This window comes from Mus caroli, unplaced genomic scaffold (assembly GCF_978045245.1).
Source record: "Mus caroli unplaced genomic scaffold, Mus_caroli_1 scaffold_10, whole genome shotgun sequence".
Taxonomy (NCBI): Eukaryota; Metazoa; Chordata; class Mammalia; order Rodentia; family Muridae; genus Mus; species Mus caroli.
In genome coordinates this window covers 41508248-41530421 of record NW_028227265.1, presented here as the reverse complement: position 1 = coordinate 41530421, position 22174 = coordinate 41508248, and the positions used below count along the sequence as shown (strand labels likewise).

At 44.6% G+C, this 22174-nt stretch overlaps 1 pseudogene; it reads right to left on the bottom strand.

The window, feature by feature from the left end:
- Positions 1–152: 152 nt before the first annotated feature.
- The window catches only part of LOC110300738 (uncharacterized), a 63826-nt pseudogene continuing 41804 nt past the window's right edge, over positions 153–22174 (bottom strand).

The following is a 22174-nucleotide window of genomic DNA, read 5'->3' as shown; positions in this document are numbered from 1 at the left end:
ACGCCTCCCCTCTGGCTCTCTGTAGCTCTCACAACTGTGGCTGACATGAGAGCCCTTTTGGCCTCTAAGGTAGGCTGTGGATGAGAGGACATAACTGAAATCTGGCAAAACCCATGGCTTCCCCTGAAATCAACACCACTAAGATGTATGTGTCACTTTGGGTCACAAGGTGATGAGGAACACAGGTGTGGGGTCACATGTTCCATAGTCTTGTCCACAGTCAAGTCCACAGTGTGCAGTCTTGGCTCCACAGGCACTGAGTATGCCTTCAGCAACTCATCTAGAAAGCAGAGGTGACCATAATGCCAAGGTCACAGAAATGTTAAAGAACTGAGAGCAGAGCTGGAACAATGGTTCAGCCATTAGGAGTACTTCCTGCTCTTGCAGAGGACCCAGGTTCAATCCCTAACACCCACATGGTGGCTCACAACCATCTATAACTATACTTCCAGGGGATCCACTCCAGCCTGACAAACAGACATGTCAAACGTTGTTCATGCTATCAGGGTGCTCAGGAGGGTTCACACTTTCTGCTATTTCATAAAAATGTATCACAGCCACAGCACCATCTCTGTATGTTAGAGCAGGCCTGCCTTCCTCCCACAAAAAGGGTGCCTGCCGCCTGTTTCTTTGATCTCAACAGAATCCTACAGAGGCTTTTAGAGATTCAAGTGCCATCGTTGAACGAAAGTCTCCTAAGAAGACATTCCTTTTGCCTGCCTCTTCTGGCCTTTCCAAATAAGTCAACAAGAGAAGTGTGGCTATGTTGGCAGCACCTCTTTGGTTCCTAGTAATCCTCATTTTAGCCAGAAGCAAGCAAGCAAGCTTTAAGCTTAAGCAAATGGAGGCAGGCAAGAACTTCTAACAGGAACACAATAACACTGTCATATGCGGACTTTGCCTATGGTTACCATCCATTTTATAGCAATTGATATGATATCCATTTACAAGAGAGACATTTCCAATGTATGCATGCAACTTTGAAAGAAAAGGACAGTGTGTAGAAAAGGCTGAGAAATCAGGTTTATACTTAGTGAAACCATAACACAGCTGTCTGAGACCCTCGCTGGCCCAGAGCTGAGCTGTTCACTGCGGTCTCATCAGTACACATGATGGTCATGCGAACAAATAAAATGAAATGGAAGGAATGAAAAGTTTGCATGAAATGGAATGAAAAAGTGATGCCAGATGTGGTGGCACACACCTTCAATCCCAGAACTTGGGAGGCAAGGCAGGTGGATCGTCCTGTATTACACCGTGAGTTCTAAGACAGCGAGGGCTACGTTCGGTGACTCCATCTCAAAATGCAAACAAAAATATATCTATATATCCAGTCTCAGCAGCCACATTCACATATTCAGCAGCCACGTGTGGCAGATGCTGTGTTCACAACATGACCGCAGAACTTGCCTATCATCCCAGACTGTCCTACTCAGCAGCAATGGTGACACTGACATAGATCAGGTGTGGGAGTGGCTTTGCAGCCAAAAGCCTAGCTTCTCCCGAAGTAGCAGCCTTCTGACAGGCATGGCAGAGGAGCACCCCAAGGAAGCAGACCTCTTAGACAGGGATACCTGAACCAAGGGAGCATAAAATATCCCTTTGGGGTTGCCAAGTCCTCTACAGAACAGAAGCCAGAGCACAAACAGGAGGAAATATCCAGTCACTCTCCCCAAATGACTTTTCCTTAATCTTTAGAAAGAGCCCAAGATTGCAAGGAGCAATCTGAACTCACACCAGGCTCGGCTGAGCTGGGCAAGGTGGTCCAAGTCTTCACACACTGGGATAGTTCCTTAGTGGTCCAGTATAGGGCAAGATGAACTAGAGTCCAGGACCCAACCTGCTGTCTGGGGATGACCTTCAGGTAAGAACGCCTCCCCTGACCCTTAACTTCTGACTTTTGTTTATTTTTGTGTTTTTGGAGACAAGATCTAGTTACACAGTCTAGGCTGGTCTCAATGCCACTTGGCCCAACAGTTTTAATATTTTAAACCATTATTCAAATAAATACACAATAACCTGAATTTTTCTTCTTATCCCCAAATCTTAAATACTTATTACCTAAACCTTCAAAACAGAAGGTTGGAAATTCTGATCTAATCCTAGTTTATCTTAATTCTCTGGCACACTCAGCCTCCCCTTCCCACAAAGTATATATATATATATATATATATATATATATATATATATAGTCATACACCAGCACCACCCAGGAGAATAAATAAATCTTGCATATATATAATATATATAATATACATATATATATGTAATATACATATATATATAATATATATTCCAGGATAGCCAGGGCTACACAGATACACAGAGAAACCCTGTCTGGAAAAGCCAAAAAAAAAGTTGCAGTTATTGTATGTGTAAGAGTCTTTTGCCTGCATGTATGTGCTCACAACATGCATACCTAGTGTCCATGGACATCAGAAAGGGGGTGTCTGACGTAGAAACTTAAGAATTCTTTGGAAAAGTCAGTTGTGTTGCAAGGTGAAAGAGTTGTGTTGGAGCATGAAAGAGTGTTTTCCTGAAATGGACACAGATGAAAGACTAAGGCAGACCTGTGAAGGAATGTTTCACTGAAGCAGACACAGGAGGAAGAATGTTCTACTAAAGCAAGCATGTGAAAGGACACGTGATGAAGGATTCTTCGCTAACAACGTGCATGTACTGGTTTGCCTCACGTTGCATAGCTCAGCATCCTGGAAGTCCTCTGTTCATCATAACCTGCATGGGATCCCTCTGTGACTTGCCAAGGATCCTGAAACAAGCACTAGACATTGGGGCAGCGACCTGGGGCTTTCTTCTAATGATGACAAACATAGGTCACACATCACAGAGCCTCACACAGCTCCATTACCTCCATTCACTTCATGCAGGAACAGACAGTGGCCACACTTAGGGGTTGGTGCGGAAAGCCAGCCAGGATGACTTGATGCCAGAACATATGTGGTCAGGCTTCAGATAGGCCTCCTCCCAGAAGGAAGAGATGGGTCTGATCTGCAACAGGATACAGTCAGACTGAGGTGTAGTCCCTGCCTCTGGTTTCCAGTCACGAGAGCTTTTGGGTTTTTTTTTTTTTTTTTCGTTTTTTTTTTCGAGACAGGGTTTCTCTGTATAGCCCTGGCTGTCCTGGAACTCACTTTGTAGACCAGGCTGGCCTCGAACTCAGAAATCCGCCTGCCTCTGCCTCTCGAGTGCTGGGATTAAAGGCGTGTGCCACCATGCCCGGCTTCACGAGAGCTTTTGAGTCTTTGTGTTAGACCAATCTGGAGCAGACCCTGTCATATCAGAAAAGGGAATGGCAGGGCTGAAGAGATGGCTCCATGCCTAAGAGGACCTGTTGTTGCTCTTATAATAGACCCAGAGGGGGTTCCCAGCATGCACCTGGTGTCTAACCACTGTCAGGAACTCCAGATCCGGGTGAATGGGATGTCTTCTTCTAACAGCTTAGCCAACACCAGAGTGCACATGGTGCACATACATACATGTCTGCAAAACACTCGTACACAAATAAAATTGATAAGACCTCAAAAAAAGCTACAGTAATGTCACTTCAGAAGACTGCCATCATTCAGAAATAACAGTATTAAAAATGTTGAATTTAGCGTAGGGATTGTGAGAACCCAGTTTAAACAGCTCTAGCCAAGGCCTCAAAGCTCAGCAGAGGGATTTCTTCAAGTTCCTGTATCTCACTGTGGAGGAAATCTAAAGCACATCGTCTGGTCCCCTGAGACGAAGAGACACTGCTGGGAGAAGATCTGCTCTGCATCTCACAGACAAGCGCAAGCACGCTGACCTGTTGCTGGGAGCGGGCCAACTTCCTGCCTGTGTTCTACAAGAAACTTGACAGACCTGGGAAGTGGCTGAGAGCCAGATACTGACATCAGGGGACGAGGCTTGCTCATGGTGGGCGTGACCTTCCCCCTGATTTAAGGAAGGAATGCTGTTGGCTGATGAATCCATGGTCTCACAGAAGTAAAAAGAGTCAGTGGTTAGCAGAAGCCTCTAGTCCAGGACAGTGGGCCTGTCAGGCCATTCAAGAGAGAATGTCACTTCTGCTTATTCAAGAAAGCCCCGTCTCCTTTCACTGATTTCCGGATTCCAGCCTCCCTCTCCTTGTCAGGTGGATGTGTCATCAAAGCTTTCCTGCATCCCAGCAACCACTACATCCACGAGGGAAAGTGGTGGTTATTCTTGTCTCACTGACTCCACTCAAACCAAGCTAACAAGAAAATTACCGTTGATTGATTGGGTTTTTGTTTGAGACAGTTTCTCTGTGTAGCCCTGGCTGTCCTGGAACTCACTCTGTAGACCAAGTTAGCCTTGAACTCAGGTCTGTCTGGTTTGCCTTCGGGTACTTTAAGGGGCAAGCTCATAGATGAAATCTTTAAAATTCTCAAGTTTAGGAATCACATGCTTCCCCCACCCCCTAACCCACTTTGGTTTTTTTCAAGACAGGGTTTCTCTGTGTAGTCCTGGCTGTCCTGGAACTCACTTTGTAGACCAGACTGACCTCAAACTCAGAAATCCGCCTGCCTCCGCCTCCCGAGTGCTGGGATTAAAGGCGTGTGCCACCACCACCCAGAGAGTTCTTTGTATCTTGATGAGACTTGTTAGGACCCTGAATACAGTAATCATGGGACCTTTGTTTGTGCTTTGTTTGTTCCTTAACTACTCTGTTTACGCCTTAGGACTGACCATATCCTTTGTATGTAACCAGAATGATATAAAAGCAGACTGGAAAGAAACAAGCCCACTTCAGCTTCAGCCTCAGCACTGGCTGGAGTCATGTTACGGTGTTGTCTAATTGTCTTTTTCTTTTCAGTCCTCACTCCTCCCTCAAGACCTTGTTGACTGACTGAGCTGGCTTGGTCACCATGTCAACTAAAAAAAAAAAAAAAGAAAGAAAGAAAGGAAAATGAAGTCCAAAGCCAGGGAGAGGGAATTCCATGAGTGTTGATGTGCAGACAGAGTTGTTATACTTACCCAGACTTTGTTTCAACCTGTGGTATGGAAGTAGAGAAGGAGAATGCTGGAGATGGAAGGGTTTAGATGCAATGGAGGTGGCTGTTTTAGTGGCAGATGGGGTTATGTCATCAACAGTCTTACTCAGTTGTGGATCTTACACACTGTAATACTGACCAGCCAGGCACAATGTGCTCTTGATGTTATTGTAATGGCTTAAACGTTATGAAGGTAATCAAATCCTTATTACTGAATTCGAGACCTGTTCTACAAGAGGGAATTCATAACTGATACTGTAAGCCCGATCAAAAGCCCGTGGAGCTGGCTGGAGGCTATAGTCCTTAGGACGAACTGCAGCTGTCTTGTTCAATGCACATGCTGTCAAATGCCTTCTAAATATTTACATTCATACTCAGTGTCAGTGCTGCTCTCAGTCTTACAGAGCCGCTTTAGCTAACGCTGAAACTTGAAACTGCTGAAGGTGCTCAGAGTAAGTGACTGTGAGCATTCAGCCTTCCACCACCCTTCAGGCTAAGGGAGAATCGTGGAAGACGGGGTGGACGGTAAGCGTCAGAGGATGGGAAATGATGTGAAATGCTGTCTTCTGGACACTACATGGCCTTTGCACTCCTGCATGCATAGTAGCCATGGTTACCCAAACAAGACTGGACCCGCCATCATTCTATCACAGATTGAGGAGGGCCTCATGAGGCCCCACACCTCCCTGAGGAGCTAGGGTCAGTTAACGGCTGCTGGGGGTGAGGAGTCATTTTACGTCTTCCATCCCATGCCTGTCCACACACAGTTAATAATAAATGTAAAGAAATTTACCTTAAATGCACTTTTTAAACATCTGATTCAAAACCTATAAAGGTTGCATAAGTAAGAGTGTCTCTGTCTGAAATCTATGCAGACCAGTTATTTCTGTATTACACACACACACACACACACACACACACACACACACACACACATCCCAATATATTCTCTCTGAATGAACAACACAGTTTTCTTGGACACATGGGTTTATAGGATACGCCTTGAGTTTAGAACACGGAAGGTACGAGACAATGCCCAGGACCTTGCAGTCACTCTTTCCTGACTGTTAGGTAGTCCATGAGCTGATCCAGCTCATCATGGCACAAACACTGCCCCTCACTCAACAGGAGAAGAAGATGATAAACGGTAGATGGAACAGAGAACTGGCCAGGGGCTTGCGGGCCAGGAAGTCATCGGCCAGCTCAGTAGCCTTCTGAGAAAGTCTAACATTGTTTTCAGCCAAAGATCTCTTCAATTCATCGGCCACCACCAGCAGAGCATCCTCCAGCAGCATATTAGAGACAAGAATATGCTGTTTTATCATACAGGTCCCTCTCCCCAGCCCCCAAACCCAAACAGAGATTATTTCTTTTTTAAAATATTTTTTCTTGACTCTTTGTGGATTTCACATCACCCCAATCCCACTGATCTCCTTGTCCCTTGGTATTCACCCCCATACTCTTGCAACCTCCCCCCACAAAAATAAATAAGATAGAATTAAAGAAAACAACCTTGTCCTGAAAGCTGTCACAGTGTATCACCCTTTTGCCCCACACATCTCTATTTGCAAACGTTCATTGCAATGAGTCATTGGTCTGTTTCAAGTCCTCTGGCTTCTGCTACTCTATCAATACTGAATCTTCATGAGGATTCCTGTGGGGTATCCTGTTGTTGCCCTGTGTCATGGAGGGCCTGCAGGTTTGGCTCTGCAGGATTAGCCCTTTCACTGGCTCCAGCAGATCCCAAATGGAGTAGATGTTGGGCCGGGCCAACTCAAAGCCCTAGATCTGGGCCTAGGAAATAGGTGAGTTGGTCTTCCTGCAAGCTCTCCAGCACTGCCCAGGCTAGGTTACCCAATGCAGAAACTGGCAAAGGGGAGACATTACTTCCTATTTAACAATTACCCAAAGGCTAGGCATGGTGGTACATGCCTTTCATTCCAACATTCAGGAGACAAAGGAGTTTTGTGAGTTCATGGCCAGCCTAGACTACATAGAGCAGTGGTTTTCAACCTTCTTACTAATGTAACCCCTTAATACAGTCCCTCATGTTGTGGTGAACCACAATCACAAAATTATGTTTGTTGCCACCTTGTAACACATTCTGCTACTGTTGTGAATCATAATGTAAAAACATCTGTGCTTTAAATATCTTAGGCAACCCCTGTGGAAGGGAAATTTGATTCCCAAAGGGATTTCAACCACAGGTTGGGAACCACTGACATAGACAGACGCCATCTCAAAAAAAATTGTTTTAAGAAAATAAATTATAACAAGCAAAAGCTGTAGGAATACATGGAATAAGTGTCAATAAAATTAATTCTAATTATTTACTTTTTGTATATGTGTGTGCCACAAGTGAGTTAGAAAGAGAGCAAGAACCAGCAATGGTGCAGCTCTCCTTTAGTCCCAGCACTCGAGAGCAAAGAAACATTGTCTCAAAAAACCAAAGAGGAAGGAGAGAGAGAGAGAGAGAGAGAGAGAGAGAACAAATACACAGGCATGACATACATATAACTTAACTAACAGTCAGGAAACAACTGTCTAGAGGTCCAGTGACCCCCTCCTTCTTTGTTTTGAAGAGGGCATCAGATCCCATTACAGATGGTTGTGAGCCACCATGTGGTTGCTGGGAATTGAACTCAGGACCTCTGGAAGAGCAGTCAGTACTCTTAACCGCTGAGACATCTCTTTACTTATGATCTGAATCTGGTAATTTATGAATGATAAATAATGTCCATATCTATCACTATTCTGATCATAAAAAATAATAAGTCACCTCCCAACTTCACCACAGATTGAAAACAGATTAAATGCTTTTTGAAGTAATAGTGATTCTTTTTTTTTTTTAAATTGCTACTGAACAAATATTTCCCCTACTTTGTGATGATTTCCTAAATGATTGTGCATGATGTCAACACTTAAGGAACTAAACATAATTAGTTCCTTTCACAACTGGTTCAAATTAAACTTATCCCAGGAGACTGAGATTTGTAATTAATAAAAGAGTGCTCTTTTACATTTTGGGAGTCCATGTGTAAAGTACCAGTAGTTGTCGCCTTCTAAACCACTCAGTACAGCATAGCCATAATTTCACCCTCTCTGAGCAAAAGCTGGCAGGCAGGGAAAAGATCCACCGGACCTTGATAAAAGATGCTCAGCCTCCCCAAGACGACAGAGCAAGAGCTCATCACTTTTCTCCCTCCAGACCCACTGAGACAGATGAATTTAGAACACTACCCCTATATGCACTTCTCTGCCAACTCTAGAAGCTAAGGGGATGAACTAATTTTAGCTACTAGTGTTTCGTGGCTCCATTCTGCGGAAAGACCTTCTGACTTAGCAATGAGCACCTGATACTACCGGGACAGGTGACTGCGAGTCTGCAGGAAAAGCATGCTCAACTGCTGCTAACCAGGGCAGACATGAAGCCAGCTATACAGAGCTTTAGGGTACAGGAGACATGCAATACATCTGGACTGAATAGCAAAGCACAGGAGCTTTTGGGAAAAATAAAAGGGCCAGAGAACTCACTCATGTAGGAGAAAGAGAGAGCAGGATGGGGGTGGGCTGTGGAGGGGCAGGACACAAAGGAAGCTCCTGTTAGGCATTCCTCTTGCCTCCAGGAGGGAAAAATGCCATTTTCAACCCCTGACTACAGAGGCCAGAGTCAGGATAGGAACAGGAACAGCCGACCTGACCACAAGTGGAAAAGATGAAGGGATCACTTGTACATCAGGGAGCAGAAAGGGGCTCATTTTCATTGGGTGTGGTGGCTCATTAATTTAATCCCAGTACTGGGAAGGCAGAGACATTCAGATCTAGGAGTTCAAGACCAGCCAGAGTTACCCACTCAGGACTACACAGTACCTTGTCCCAAGAACAAGCAACAAAAGTAGGATTGATTTTAATGCATTCTCATCAATGCTAGAACAAAGACATGGATGAGAATGCATAGAAAATGCATACTTAAAAAAAAAATAAGAGTTTGGGTAGTGCCCCTACCATGGTCTGCAGCCATTGCATTACAGAAGCAGGGTCTGGAGAAGGATGCTAGGATCTGGGCTCTAGTCCTTGTCTTTCACTTTCTCATGTCATGGGTAAGTGGCTTCCTCTGATACCACTGCTATGAGGTAGGACCTCAGCACAGGCCCAGCACAGGCTCAGTACAGGCCTCAGCACAGGCCTCAGCACAGGCCTCAGCACAGGCCCAGCACAGGCCTCAGCACAGGCCTCAGCACAGGCCCAGCACAGGCCTCAGCACAGGCCTCAGCACAGGCCCAGCACAGGCCCAGCACAGGCCCAGCACAGGCCTCAACATAGGCCCAGCATAGACCTCAGCACAGGCCTCAGCACAGGCCTCAGCATAGGCCCAGCACAGGCCTCAGCACAGGCCTCAGCACAGGCCCAATACAGGCCCAGCACAGGCCTCAGCACAGGCCCAGCACAGGCCTCAGCACAGGCCTCAGCACAGGCCTCAGCACAGGCCTCAGCACAGACCCAGCACAGGCCCAGCACCATGGATCTAGATGAACACAAACAGAAAACTAAGAACCTGGGGCCAACAAACCTTACCTCTTTTTAGGCTGATCATCTTTTTTCACACTGAGGGAAAGATGATTAATACAAAGCTAAAGAGAACCCTTAGAGAAAGAACAGTCCATGACACTTAGCTATCACGAATACAAAAGCCAGTGCTAAAATTTGGCCCAAAACTCTACAAATAGTAATCCATCCTATAACAGGGTGGTGGGATATTTTAGGCTCGTTTTTATTTGAGACAGGGCCTACACAGCCCAGAACCTGGGGCTGAGGTGCCCCATCCTCTGCCTCCGCCTCTCAGATGCAGGAACCACATGTGGGAGGCATCAGACCTGGCTGTGTGATTCTTCTACAGATACAGTAAAGTTGTGTTCAGGGATACATAGAAAAAGTACTTGGTGGTAACTACAAGCCTTTCTTCCTCAACTCAAAGCAGTTAGTTCAGCTACACATATTAACCTTCAAAGTATGCCACATGCAAAGAAAAAGCGCCTCTTGTTTAAAGCAGGATTTGTCTCTAGAGACACTTTTAGAATTGACACTTACTTTTGAGGGATTCAGGAGGCATGGTTATAGTACAGGAGAAATATTCCACTTTAGACAGCACCACCAGAATACAAAAGGGGGAACCATCATCTTTAACATCCTGAGGTGAATGAGTGAGGTCCGATTCTGAGGCAAGAATTGTTTCCACTACAAGACCATGATCTTGCAAGGGGTGGCCAATGGTAGTAGCATAATCCCTTAACACACACACACACTAAAAATATAGGTTACTTTTTAATTTAATAACAGAAAAAAATCCACATCACCACAACACAGTTAAGCAAGCAGGGTAAGACAATGTTTTTGTTCTACTTATGTCAGTGAAGTATAATCTTTACTGAAATTATAAAATCCTCCATAAGATTGACTATGTGTATAGTTTAGAAAAGAAAGCCTACCAGGCCTGGTGGCACACACCTTTAATCCCAACACTTGAGAGTCAGGGGTAGGAGGATCTCTGTGAGTTAAAGACCAGGCTGGTCTACAAAGCGAGCTCTGTAGGACAGCCAGGGCTACACAGAGAAACCCTGTCTCAAATACAGAGCAAGAAAGACAGCAGAGGGTGTGCTTGCTTGGTATACTGGTTCATGTGCTGAGTAAGTAGCCTTTTTCAAGATGGATGATGTCATTTGATGATGTCATGTCAACTGAGAGACCGTAAAAGAAGCTTAAGATTGTTTTAAAGAACAGGTGAGAAGACTACACAGAAAAAAAGAGACAGCGTTCACCTCAGTTGGCTAAGAGAGACCCTCAGTCCTCACTGTGTCATTCCCTATGGAAAGGAAGAGTGGCCCGGAGTCACCAGCATTCACCACTTATGATGAGCCTTGCATCAGAATCAAGTGATGTCATCAGAACCCCAAGTGACATCATGTCCTGCTTCCTCAGCCTCCATCCTCAGTCAACCTCCCCATGCCTCTCAGAGTTGGTGTCATTTCAGCCAAGTACTTGCTTGGAAACCTGTAGAGCCCTGCTCTGCAACCTGAACTCTGTAGTATTCTCAGTCCTACCTAGCAAGAGATACAGTGGAAAAAAACAAAGACAAAGTAAATCAACAAAAGTCATCACCTTAACCCATGGAAACAGGCTTGATACACACTAAGCTTCAAACATCCCATTCTCTTGCCAAACTAAGTCACCACTCCTGGACTGTCAGCTCTCCCCTTTTCTGCTCTTCTCCCTCTGCCTTCTGTTTGTGATTCACTTGCTAATCCTCAGCCCAGAAGCTCCAAACACACGACCTTATGCTCTACTGTCTCTTTAATTCATCTCCAAACTATGTTAATCCACTGTTACTCATAAGAATATTTGGCTTCTGGTGGAACTAGCTCTTAGTACATTTGATATCTGCTTCTCTCTCTCTCTCTCTCTCTCTCAGACAATCTCATGTAGTACAGGCTGGCTTAGAACTCACTATGTAGTCAAGGATAACCTCAAATGTCCGGTCTTCCAGTCTCTATCTCCAAGTACCAGGCTTGTAAGAGTACGCTAGGGGTGAAGCCACTCTCCTGAACTATAACCTCAGCACTACATCCACTCTTCGTGCTGTTATGTGCATATTTTATCCTATTAAACACCACCTCTTACCAGCAGGAATTGTTACTGAATTATACTTATGTTCCTGTACATGGAACTGTACATTCAACAAGTCAATCAAATATATGTTTTACAAAACTAAAGATTATTAGGATGACGGGACAATGGGTTTTGACAATTTAGCAAGATATGGATGATTTCAGAAAACAAATTTCAGAACAAGAAATAGTTCATTTAGCCCATGGTTCAAAGTTATCACTAAAATAATTCATAATAGATGACATGAACTGAAAATTAAGCATTTTGCAGTATAAAACAATGAATCAGCCACTAACATCACTATAAACCTTCCTGACATTAAAGTGACAAACAGGGCAAACAGCATGCCCTGCTTAAGGGCACTAGCCTCAGCAGACACTGTGGCTAACATGATTCTTTGCTGCATCCACTCCAGTGTCCTGATCCATGGCTAACTGCCAGGCCACAGAACACCAGGCAGGAGGGAGGGAGCATATGAAGAGTGGTTTCTAAAGCCACTCCAGGTGGAGAGGAGAAGAAATGCAGTCTCAGACACTCTTCACTACAAGACTGCCCTCAATTAGTGCCAGCTGCCCAGCTCTGGAGCTGGGAAGATAGCCAGTGTCTGGATCGGGCTGGTCCAACGAGCAGCTGCAGTCAGCCACAGTTCTAAATGAAATACACGATCTAAGTCGGATATATGATTCTTGCTACAAATGCTTATGAAGCTACTCTAAGGGCTGGATGGAACTCAGACGGCACACACAAAGCCCTGGCTTCAGTCTCCACTGCCACAGACACTGGCAATTCACAGCACATGTCTATAATCCCACTTGGGAGGTAGAGGTAGGATCATACATTCAAGGTCGTCTTCACCTATACTGCAAGGTTGAGGGCAGTATGAGCAATATGGGACCATGTCAAAAGGAAGAGAGAGAAAGAAAGGAAGACAAAAGGGGAAAAAAGAAAGCCAAGCTTGCTGATCCAACCTGTGGCTTGAACATCATGGCTGAAACTTGAGACCAGCACTTAGGAGACTGAGGCAGGAGAGTTGCCGAAAGTTCACAGCGGGCTTGGGCTACACACTGAGACCTTCCCTCCAAAAGAGGAGGTGGGTGGCAGTGTGTGTGTATGTGTGTGTGTGTGTTTTAAATCTAGCCAAAGAGTCTTGTGGCAAAATTGATAAACAAGGAGGCTGAAAATCTCCTACACACACTAAGTCTTTTCTGTCTCTAGGTTCAAAATCGGTTTAAATTGCTACATGATCAAATTAAAGCAGGGCATGTCTGGATATTTTTCAATTAAAGAGAAATCCCATCATCAACTGTGAAAGGAATGTCCCTCTCCACTCTGTGACTGACCTCATTTCTTCTAGCACACCGTCTCTCAAGGTCCAACACAAATGCCCTACAAATGAGGTGGAGCTAGAATTTTGCCTTTGAAGAGTGAGTAAAAATTCTGAGTTGCCTTAAGAGTACAGCATTAAAAAAGAAGAGAAAAGAAAAGCAAGCAAGCAAGCACAAGGCATGATGATGTATGACCCTAACTAACTACTCCTACCCCCACAGGAAGCAGAGGCAGGCAGACCTCCAGATTGGAGGTTAACATGGTCTACAGAGCAAGTTCCAGGACAGTGGACCCACATAGCCAGACCTTGGTCTCAAAAAATACAGACATCACTGCTTTAATATAGTCATGTTTTTCATAACCTGGTACCTACAGTAGGATTCTGTCCATTGTACTGGGCTCTTAGTATATTTAATGAGTGAAGGCAACATGTGTATGGTTTTCAAGCCAACCATCTGTCTACCAGCCAGACTCTCAAACACTACAAAACCAGACACAAGCCACAGACACAGCTAGCACCACTGATGGAATCACTGTATTCAAGATATGGATAGAAGAAAATTTAAACACCATAGAAAAGGGCAATGTATGAAGCGGACACAGCCTAAAGTGGGGAAATGCAAGCAAGGAAGAAAGTCCGAGTAAGACAGGACTCTGGAAAGGAAGCCGGTTAAGCTGGCAGTGACATTAAAACAATGTCCCTAATGCTGATTCCCGCAAGTTATGTATGCAAGGCTGACCACTTAAATCGTAATGTGACACAACCTCATTAGGTAAGCTAAAAATGAAGTATGGTCACCTCTGGTTTTTGTCCATAGAGGTAACAATAGCGCAATCCACAGGTTTCTTTCTTTCCCATGCTTTCTTTAGTGCTTGGTAGAACTGCAGGCAGGGCTCCTCCCTCTGGGTGTCCCCACCACTGGCAAGATCTGAAACACAGGTACACTGGGGTCTCCCTGCTAGCGCTTCTCCCTCATGGAGAAAGTAAGACACAGTTCTTCAACAGCAGTCAGAAACTGCCAACAGTCTGTGAGAGAATTCTCACCTAGCTCAAAGCACTGACATTGTGTGCTTTCCTTTTTGAATCATCAACTGCATTCCCCCATGGTTCTTCAGTATTGCTGGAGTATGAAGATTTTTTTTCTCACATTGTACAGATATGTTTCCCCTCTGAACATGCCCCGCACTATGAAAACCAAATACTGGATTACCCAGTGTAAGCTGTGTCTTAACACAGGATGCTTAGCAACGGTACCCAGGAATCTGTTCTCTTTTCAGAGTATTATGTGAATCTAAGCGTTTCTGTCATTTCTCATTCGTTTCCTCTCATCTGCTACAATAAAAAATGCTAAATGGAGTCACTATCCTTGTTATATAAGATGCAAGGCACAAGACAAACAGATTGATTCATGCTTGCAGTGTTGAATCAGAAGGACAGGAAATGTTTGTATAAAAATACTCATCTGTGAAGAAAGATGCTCAATTAGATACATTTTAAGGGGCTTTGTTAGATGCAGGGAAAACACAACTCCTTGAGCTCTGCTTCAATGCTCTAAGCACTCCTCAGCTCCCTCGAGTAAGTTATCCCCCCTTGTTAAAAACGTACAAAGGAGTGCACAGATGTGGGGTAATCTGTTAGCCATCCAAAGTGGGAGAAGGTTCACATGAGATCACCCTAATATGTGATGCTCTGCTTTCGAGTGAGAATCTCTGAGGAAGCAGAATTAACATCAGAATCCAACACAATGTGCCCTAAATCAGGCACTTTTATTGTGGCTCCACAGTATCTAGATAGCAGCGTTTTAAAATTATTTATTTATTTATTTATTTATTTTATGTATATGAATGAGTACACCATTGCTCTCTTCAGACACACAAGAAAAGGACATTGGATCTCATTGCAGGTGGTTGTGAGACACCATATGGTTGCTGGGAATTGAACTCAGGACCTCTGGACAGTGCTCTTAACCGCTGAGCCATTTCTCTGGCCCCAGATAGCAATGTTTTTGTCCACAAGGTACATCCTGCCAGGGAGAGAAGCCTCAGCAGGCAGCAATTAACTGTGTTCCCACAAGAAGCCTCGCGCCCAAGGCAGCACATGGCAGAGCGGCCCAAGATACACTCTGTCAAACTGACTGTTCAGTGTGTTGCCAACAAGCAGCCATCCCTCTGCTTCTCCCCTAAGGTTTTGGGTAAGGTTCCTCTCATCTAGACATAACTATGGGAAGTGTTTGCCTGAGCCTGAGACTCCCCCTATGTCCTGGAGGGACCTGCACCCCACCCAGTGTTCCCTCACCAAGGCAGTAGCTGCAGCCTTGCTGTCTTTGACAGTCACAGGCCATTGAGTCCAGTAGCCATTCCAGATGCCACCAGCTTTTTCTAACCTCAGTTACGTTTGTTCTCGCTGACTTTCTCTCAGTCTGTATTTGTTTTCTCTCCTCTTTTTCTTTCCTCCCTCCATTTCTTCCTTCTTGGGGGAGGGAGGTAGTCAACAAGTACTCTACCACTAAGCTACACCCCTGGCCCTATATAATTTGTAATAATGAAGCTGAAAGCAAATTCCCTTGGGATTGCCAGAAATTCCACCCCTGGGTGTCCATCCTGTCTCAGATTCCTCACTTCTGTTTTCAGTTTGCTTTGAGGTAGGATCACGCTGGCCTCTAACTTGCTCTTCACTAAGAATGACCTGAACTGACCTCCCTTCAGTGCTCCAAGGGCTGGGGTGAGAGGTGTGCACCTATACACCCAGCTAAGTTCCTTCCTTCTAAAACGGAAACTATTAACAGAGACTGTCTGGGGACTCCAAGAGCTGATGCGGCAAAGCCCCTAGAATTGTAGGCTCTCAAGGGAAACTGACCACGCTTATCCACTTCTGCCTCTAGACTCCTTTCAGACCAGAGCCAGAAAAGCTGTCCTTTAGAAGGTTACCCAACAGCGAAGGCATTCCAGGTCCCTTTCTCAGGAAACAGTTCCTGAGAGAAACTCACCCCTACTAACTGCCACCCTGAATTCTGTATCTCTAAACATGTCTGCAGTTGAGGAAGCATTTTTAAGTTTTGAATTATTAATTTAATGCCACGAAACCCATCCTTAATAGGGGCAGAAAGGAAACCCTGTCAAGGATCATACACATAAAAATCAATTCAAATACACTTCAGGGAAGACACATCTTATCAAAATAACCTAGAAAGATCCAAGGTGAGCAGCTCAAAATGCCTGGCTGGTTCACCTGCGTGGAGGCACAGCACTGCAAAGCATCCCCGAGACTGAGGAGAGCATGTTTCAGAACTGTAACCATGTGAGTCACTAAAGCCACCAAAGAAAACAAGAGGACATGGCGCGCTTCCCTAGCTTCCAGGCTCAGACAGGGGGAACTCTTGAGCCTAAGACTTCAAAGCCAACCTAGAAAACAAAGAAAAAATGCTGTTTAAGGCCAGGCATGGTAGGTGCATGCCTTTAATCCCAGCACTTGGAAGGCAGAGGGAGGTGGATGTCTCTGAATTTGAGGGCAGTCTGATCTACATAGTGATTTCCAGGACAGCCAGAGCTATGTAGAGAAACTCTCCTTCAAAGAAACCAATCCCCAAACCTGGGGCTGTCCAAACAAAAATTGTTATTTTAATAGTTTATGCCTTTATGTCTACCCATTTCTCAGGTTAAAACAAAACAAAACAATTTTTCTTATGTGTACAGGAGTTTTGCCTCATGTATGTCTGTGCACCATGTGCATGTGTGATGCCCACAGAGGCCAGAAGAGAGTTGGAACTGGAGTTAAAGATAGTAGTGAGCCATCATGTAGGTGCTGGGAATCAAACTTAGGTCCTCTCTGAAAGAGTGCCTGTGTTCGTAACTGCTGGCGGAGCCATCTCTCTAGCCCCCTTTTTAAAAAAAACAAAAAACAAAAAAACAAAAAAACCCTGATATTTATATTTGGCTTTGAAGTACTAATTTGTCTCAAAGTAAAATCGCTTTTTTTTTTTGAGCATATAACAGTAATTAGACAGTAGCAGGAAGGTCCGTAAGGAAGAGAGAGCCACAGGCCTGCTGGAGAAGTGAGAAATCAAGGAGGTGACCCAGAGACGGTGAGAAACACCACAAAGACCTGGTGGCAGAGACCCTTCTGGCCACGAGTATACTTCAGTTAAGAGTCCAAATGACTATGGAAAGGTAAAAGTTAAAGTACAGTGGCTAATATGATCAACTGGACCCAAGGGACTTCCCAAAAGCAAATATTAATAGCAGCAATTTCAGCAAACACCTAGATCCGCACAGTAAGACGGCATTTGCATTACTACTAAAGCTTTTAGCAAATTGAGCCACAACAATAAAACCTTACCTTCACTTGTCTTCACGCTCCTCTAAGTGGCCCTCTTGGGGAGAAAGAGAAGTTGGGAAAAAAGATTTCGATGGCTTATTGCTAAAAAAACAACAATGACAAATTACACTCAAGAAGAAATTATTTCCCATCATTCGTACATTAGTTTCCACCGTTCAGGTACACTCAAAGGTGATTAAGTCTTCAGTAAAACTGGATTTCAAAACTCAAACAATGGCTTTTTTTCAGGAAATCGCTTTGTCAGAAGCTCTACTTTATTCCTTAATACCTGCTTCTATTTTTTGCGTGGTGTGTTTGTTCAACCGCTTCTGCAAAGTTGGCAACAGAATGTGTAGCTCTGACACAGAAAAGACCACTACAGCTCACCCACAGAAGAGGGTTCTGCTCAAGTCTGAACTGCCCAAGTGTTCAAATATACAAGTCAACACACAATGCTAGAGGATTCTGCAACTATCAATTATAAAAACAAGAACCACTGGCCCTGTTTTAAACTTCTTTTTGATGGATGTTCCACAAACACCATCAGATTCCCAAGGATTCGCTGCTACTTGGACCATCCCTGACAGCCACTTCTCGAAGCTCCTGGTTTATGTGCATCAACTCCAGGGTAAACCAGCCTCCACTAAAGCTATCACATTCACACTCCAAATACACTTTGACACACACAGCCCCCATCTGCCTCATTTAAGAGATGTGTGGTTCAAATAGATTGAGTCTAAGACAAAAAGAAAAGCCAAACCTTAGAGAAAATGCCTGCCGCAAGTTGCTAGCTGACAGAAACGAGGGCAGTGACAAGATGTTACACACTTGGACTGAGAGGGTTAAAGAGGTAACAGAAAGCCTTCCATTTCCAAAAAGGATGAGCGCAGATGCTCCGCTAGATCCTTTTCTCAATGCTCCCAGCCAAGTTTGAAGGCCACGAAAAGGAATAAGCAGATGGTTCAATGTGAGCAAGTCAAAAGGAAGTTGCATTTGCCTTATTCGGCTTCCTAGCAACTAAACCAAATGATGCCAAGAAAGCCAGCCGGCTCTAAGGAGCAACGCTGCAGGGAATTGGAAACCCAGCGGTCAGGCAGTGTTGCTAGAATTGCCAACCCCATTAAACCCATATAAAAAACACACACAACCCAGTTGTTATAATTGTAAGCTATATGCCCAGATTGGACACATCTAAAACTATACTAACTTATTCCCCAGCTATACCTGGGCATGTGGTTCCAGTCCATCATGGCTTCCTTCTCCTCTTCTTCAGTCCTTTCTTCTTCCCCTCTCCTCCTCTTCCCTCTCCTTCCATCTGTAAAACCTCTAGTTCCACCTTTCCCCTCCACCACCTTTATTGACTGGTTTAAATGGGGAGAAGACTCCCATGAGATCACCTGAGTACGTGAGAGCCGAGCCGTGATGATGGATGAACAGTGATGGATGTGATAGACTGCTCCTTTCGGGGAAGTGGGGGCAAGCTCTTTTGAGGGAGCAGAATTAACATCAGAATACGAAGGACATCAGGACAACCTACAACAGGGCAGAGCAGGAAAAGCCTTAAGACATCTCCACCTGGCAAAACAAATCCTTTGCCTACCAATACCCACCCTCCCCACTTTCCTGTAGCTCCAGCTTCAGTCTACCTTCCCATGCTCTGAGGGTACCTTTCAAACTCCACTGACATCAATTGAGCAGACAGGCACAACTATCAAAAAATAGCTCCCCACTTCTGCATTGGAGGGAAAGTTCCACACTCTTAGCACACTACGGAGCTGGACAAAGGATTCTGCAAGCCAAGAAGACGCATCATTGCCACCTGTGGTCAAATGCTGCTGAGAAACTCAGGCGATGTTCACAAGCCATGATCCCAGAAGCCTGAATTCAGATCTAATGAAGAAAGGGTGTATTCCTGAAAAACAGACTGAGTAGCTACTAACCAGACCAGAGACTTCCCTGAACAGGTTGCCTAGTGGAATACACTTGGCAGGAACTCCCTCGATGGGAGTACCTACACATACATGCTATATGCCCACTGCAGTGCAAATAGCACATGATCAAACCATGTCCTGGATATTATTAAACATTGCATGGTCACCCTGGCCTAGCAATGCAGTATAACCAGTGATAACACTACACTAAGATCTCATATATGAAATAAATAAATCTTTAAAAAAAAAAGAGTACATATTGCTCTTGTAGAACAAGACCCATTTGGGTTACTAGGACCCACCTCAGGTGACCTACAAAACCCAAGGACCCAACACCCTCATGGGGATTCCATGAGTACCCGAATCCATAGATTCACATACTTCCACACACATACATATATTTCCATTTAAAATAAATCTTTATTTAAAAAAACAACGAGCTGATGAGGGCAATGTGTACCTGTTACTTCAGTGCTGAGGGAGCAGACCCAGTAGGATCCCTAGGCTATGCTAGCCATCCAATCCAGCTGCCGTGGCAAGTTCCATGTTAAATAAGACAACCTGTCTCAAAAAATAAGGTAGAGAGTGACATCTGGTCTCTGTACATGTGTATACACACACACACACACACACACACACACACACACACATATCCTACACCTCCCTACATACAAGTAAACAAAACATAAACTTATCATATAAACAATCCACTCCTAGTTACTTACATAATAAAAACGTGTGTTTTCTTACTATAATGAAATGGCTGAGGCTGTGTAACTTCATAAAGAAAAAGAGTATTTCCTTCATAGTTATAAAGGCTTAAAATCCAAGCTGCTAGTTCACTATAGGGCCTCTGTAGTAAGAAATAGGAGCGAGGGATCACAGGGCCAAACAGGAACCCAGAGAGACTTGGGGTTCTAACACAGGCTTATACCAAATGTCAGTCAAGCCAGAGCCTCTCCAGCTCAGAGCTCTTCTGGAGGCGGTATCCTCCCACTAGTTATAGTCTCTCAGGGGCTCCCTTCCAACACCACTGTTAGGAATCAAGCTTTTAACACTTGAGAACACACACTAACACCATAGCAGACAGACCAAGAGTCATGCAGATGTCTGGAGTCTGTGATACAGCCTGAAACCATGTTGATGTCTGTTGAACCTGCTACTACTAGGGGTCATATTGATGTGAGTGACCAGGGCTGCCACCTGATGCCACAATGATGTCTGGGTCCGTGCTGCTGCTGATGGAGCAGTCCCTGGTCTGTGCTGTGGCCTGAGACCTCGTTGGTGACCAAGGCCCGTGTTACCACTGAACGTCATGGCAATGCAGCTGCCGAGGGCCATACTGATGTGGGTGGCCTGTGCTGCCACCTGACGCCATGGTGATATCCAGGCCCATGCTGCAATGTGATGGCTTTGTCTAGGTCCATGTTACCACCACAGCCAGGGGTCTGTGGTGATGTCTGTGGCCTCTGCTGCTAGAAACCAAATGGAGACCCACAGTCTGTGCTTCCTCAGACTGTGAAGAGCAAGGAGGCCACTTTTGCTGTGGTATGGACGACTGCAGATGCACAGGTGGGAGGGAGAGACATGGAAGACTTCTCTGACAACCTCTACTCCCAACCCCCACCCCCACAAAAAAAAAAGGTAACAGGTTAGACAGGAAGCCACTGATGAGAACTCTTAAAAAGTGTGGTGGGGATGCTGAACTGTCGCTCTCCTCAAGTGATAGCTTCCAGGGGTGCAGGATGGGAAGGACTCAGTTCTATTTAAGGTGCAGGCCACTGAGAGTTTGACAGTGCTCTGGTGAGTATATAGAGAACACAAATTGGATTCTTTTTTCCTATTTGTGTGTGTGTGTGTGTGTGTGTGTGTGTGTGTGTGTGTGGAGGAGGTCACAAGGGTGAGGGATGAACATGGGAAGACTGGGAAGTGAGTGTGGTAGAGTGCATGATGTGAGTCCCAGAGGATCAATAAAAATACTACATGAAAAAGAGAGAATTTCAACATATGAACCAGGGAAATGGCCTAGGCCGGAGGGAGCTGAGTGGCAGAGCACTTGCCTGTGTGCAAGGCTTCGGGTGTGACCCCAGCACTGCAAGTAAATAATAACAAAAGGGAAAGGGTTCACTGGTCCAGCACTGTAGATAGATAGCAGAATATTGACACTGAAAGACTAAATGAGTAACCCTACAAGTATTTTCTGCAAAATTTGCTTTATATGCTTTTTATAAAATTATATATAACTATACGAGATTCAAAACTAAAGTAATAAAAAGGACATATTAATTGTTGCTACAGACAGGATTTTTAAAAAAGCAGGCTGAATTACAGAGACCCAAGAAAGCTTGCGGATGCGCCAATGTGTTCATTATTGTGATTATAAAGATAGTCTGACATCCACTGGCCAGAATCAAGTTATACATTTTAATGTGTAGCTTATTATTATACTTCAACATTAGCTGAATATTCTACTTCAGTATTATACTCTATAACATTAGTTATGGAGCTAAAATAATACTGGTGACAACCTCAGCTTCACTGGGTAATGATATTCATCTTTAATCCCAGAACTCGAGAGGCAGAAGCAGACAGATCTCTGAGTTTGAGGCCAGTCTGGTCTACAGAGCTAATTCTGGGACAGCCAAGGCTACCCAGAGACCCTGTCCCAGCCTCTTTCTAGTTTATTTCTTGCTCCTTTAACATCAGTAATGGGTTTCAGCATTTTTCAGGCTTTGTGCTGGTCAGAGGTTACAGAGTCTGATGTCACTGGGTGGAGAGAGCTCCCTTGAAGACAATCAACGAAGCACTTTCAGGTTAAATGCGCACACATTCCCAAGGCCTCCAGGAAGGCCACGGCGATTATTTTTAACTTTTTACTGTTGCATCTCAATTACCTTAACTTCTAAGACAGCTGATCTATTCAA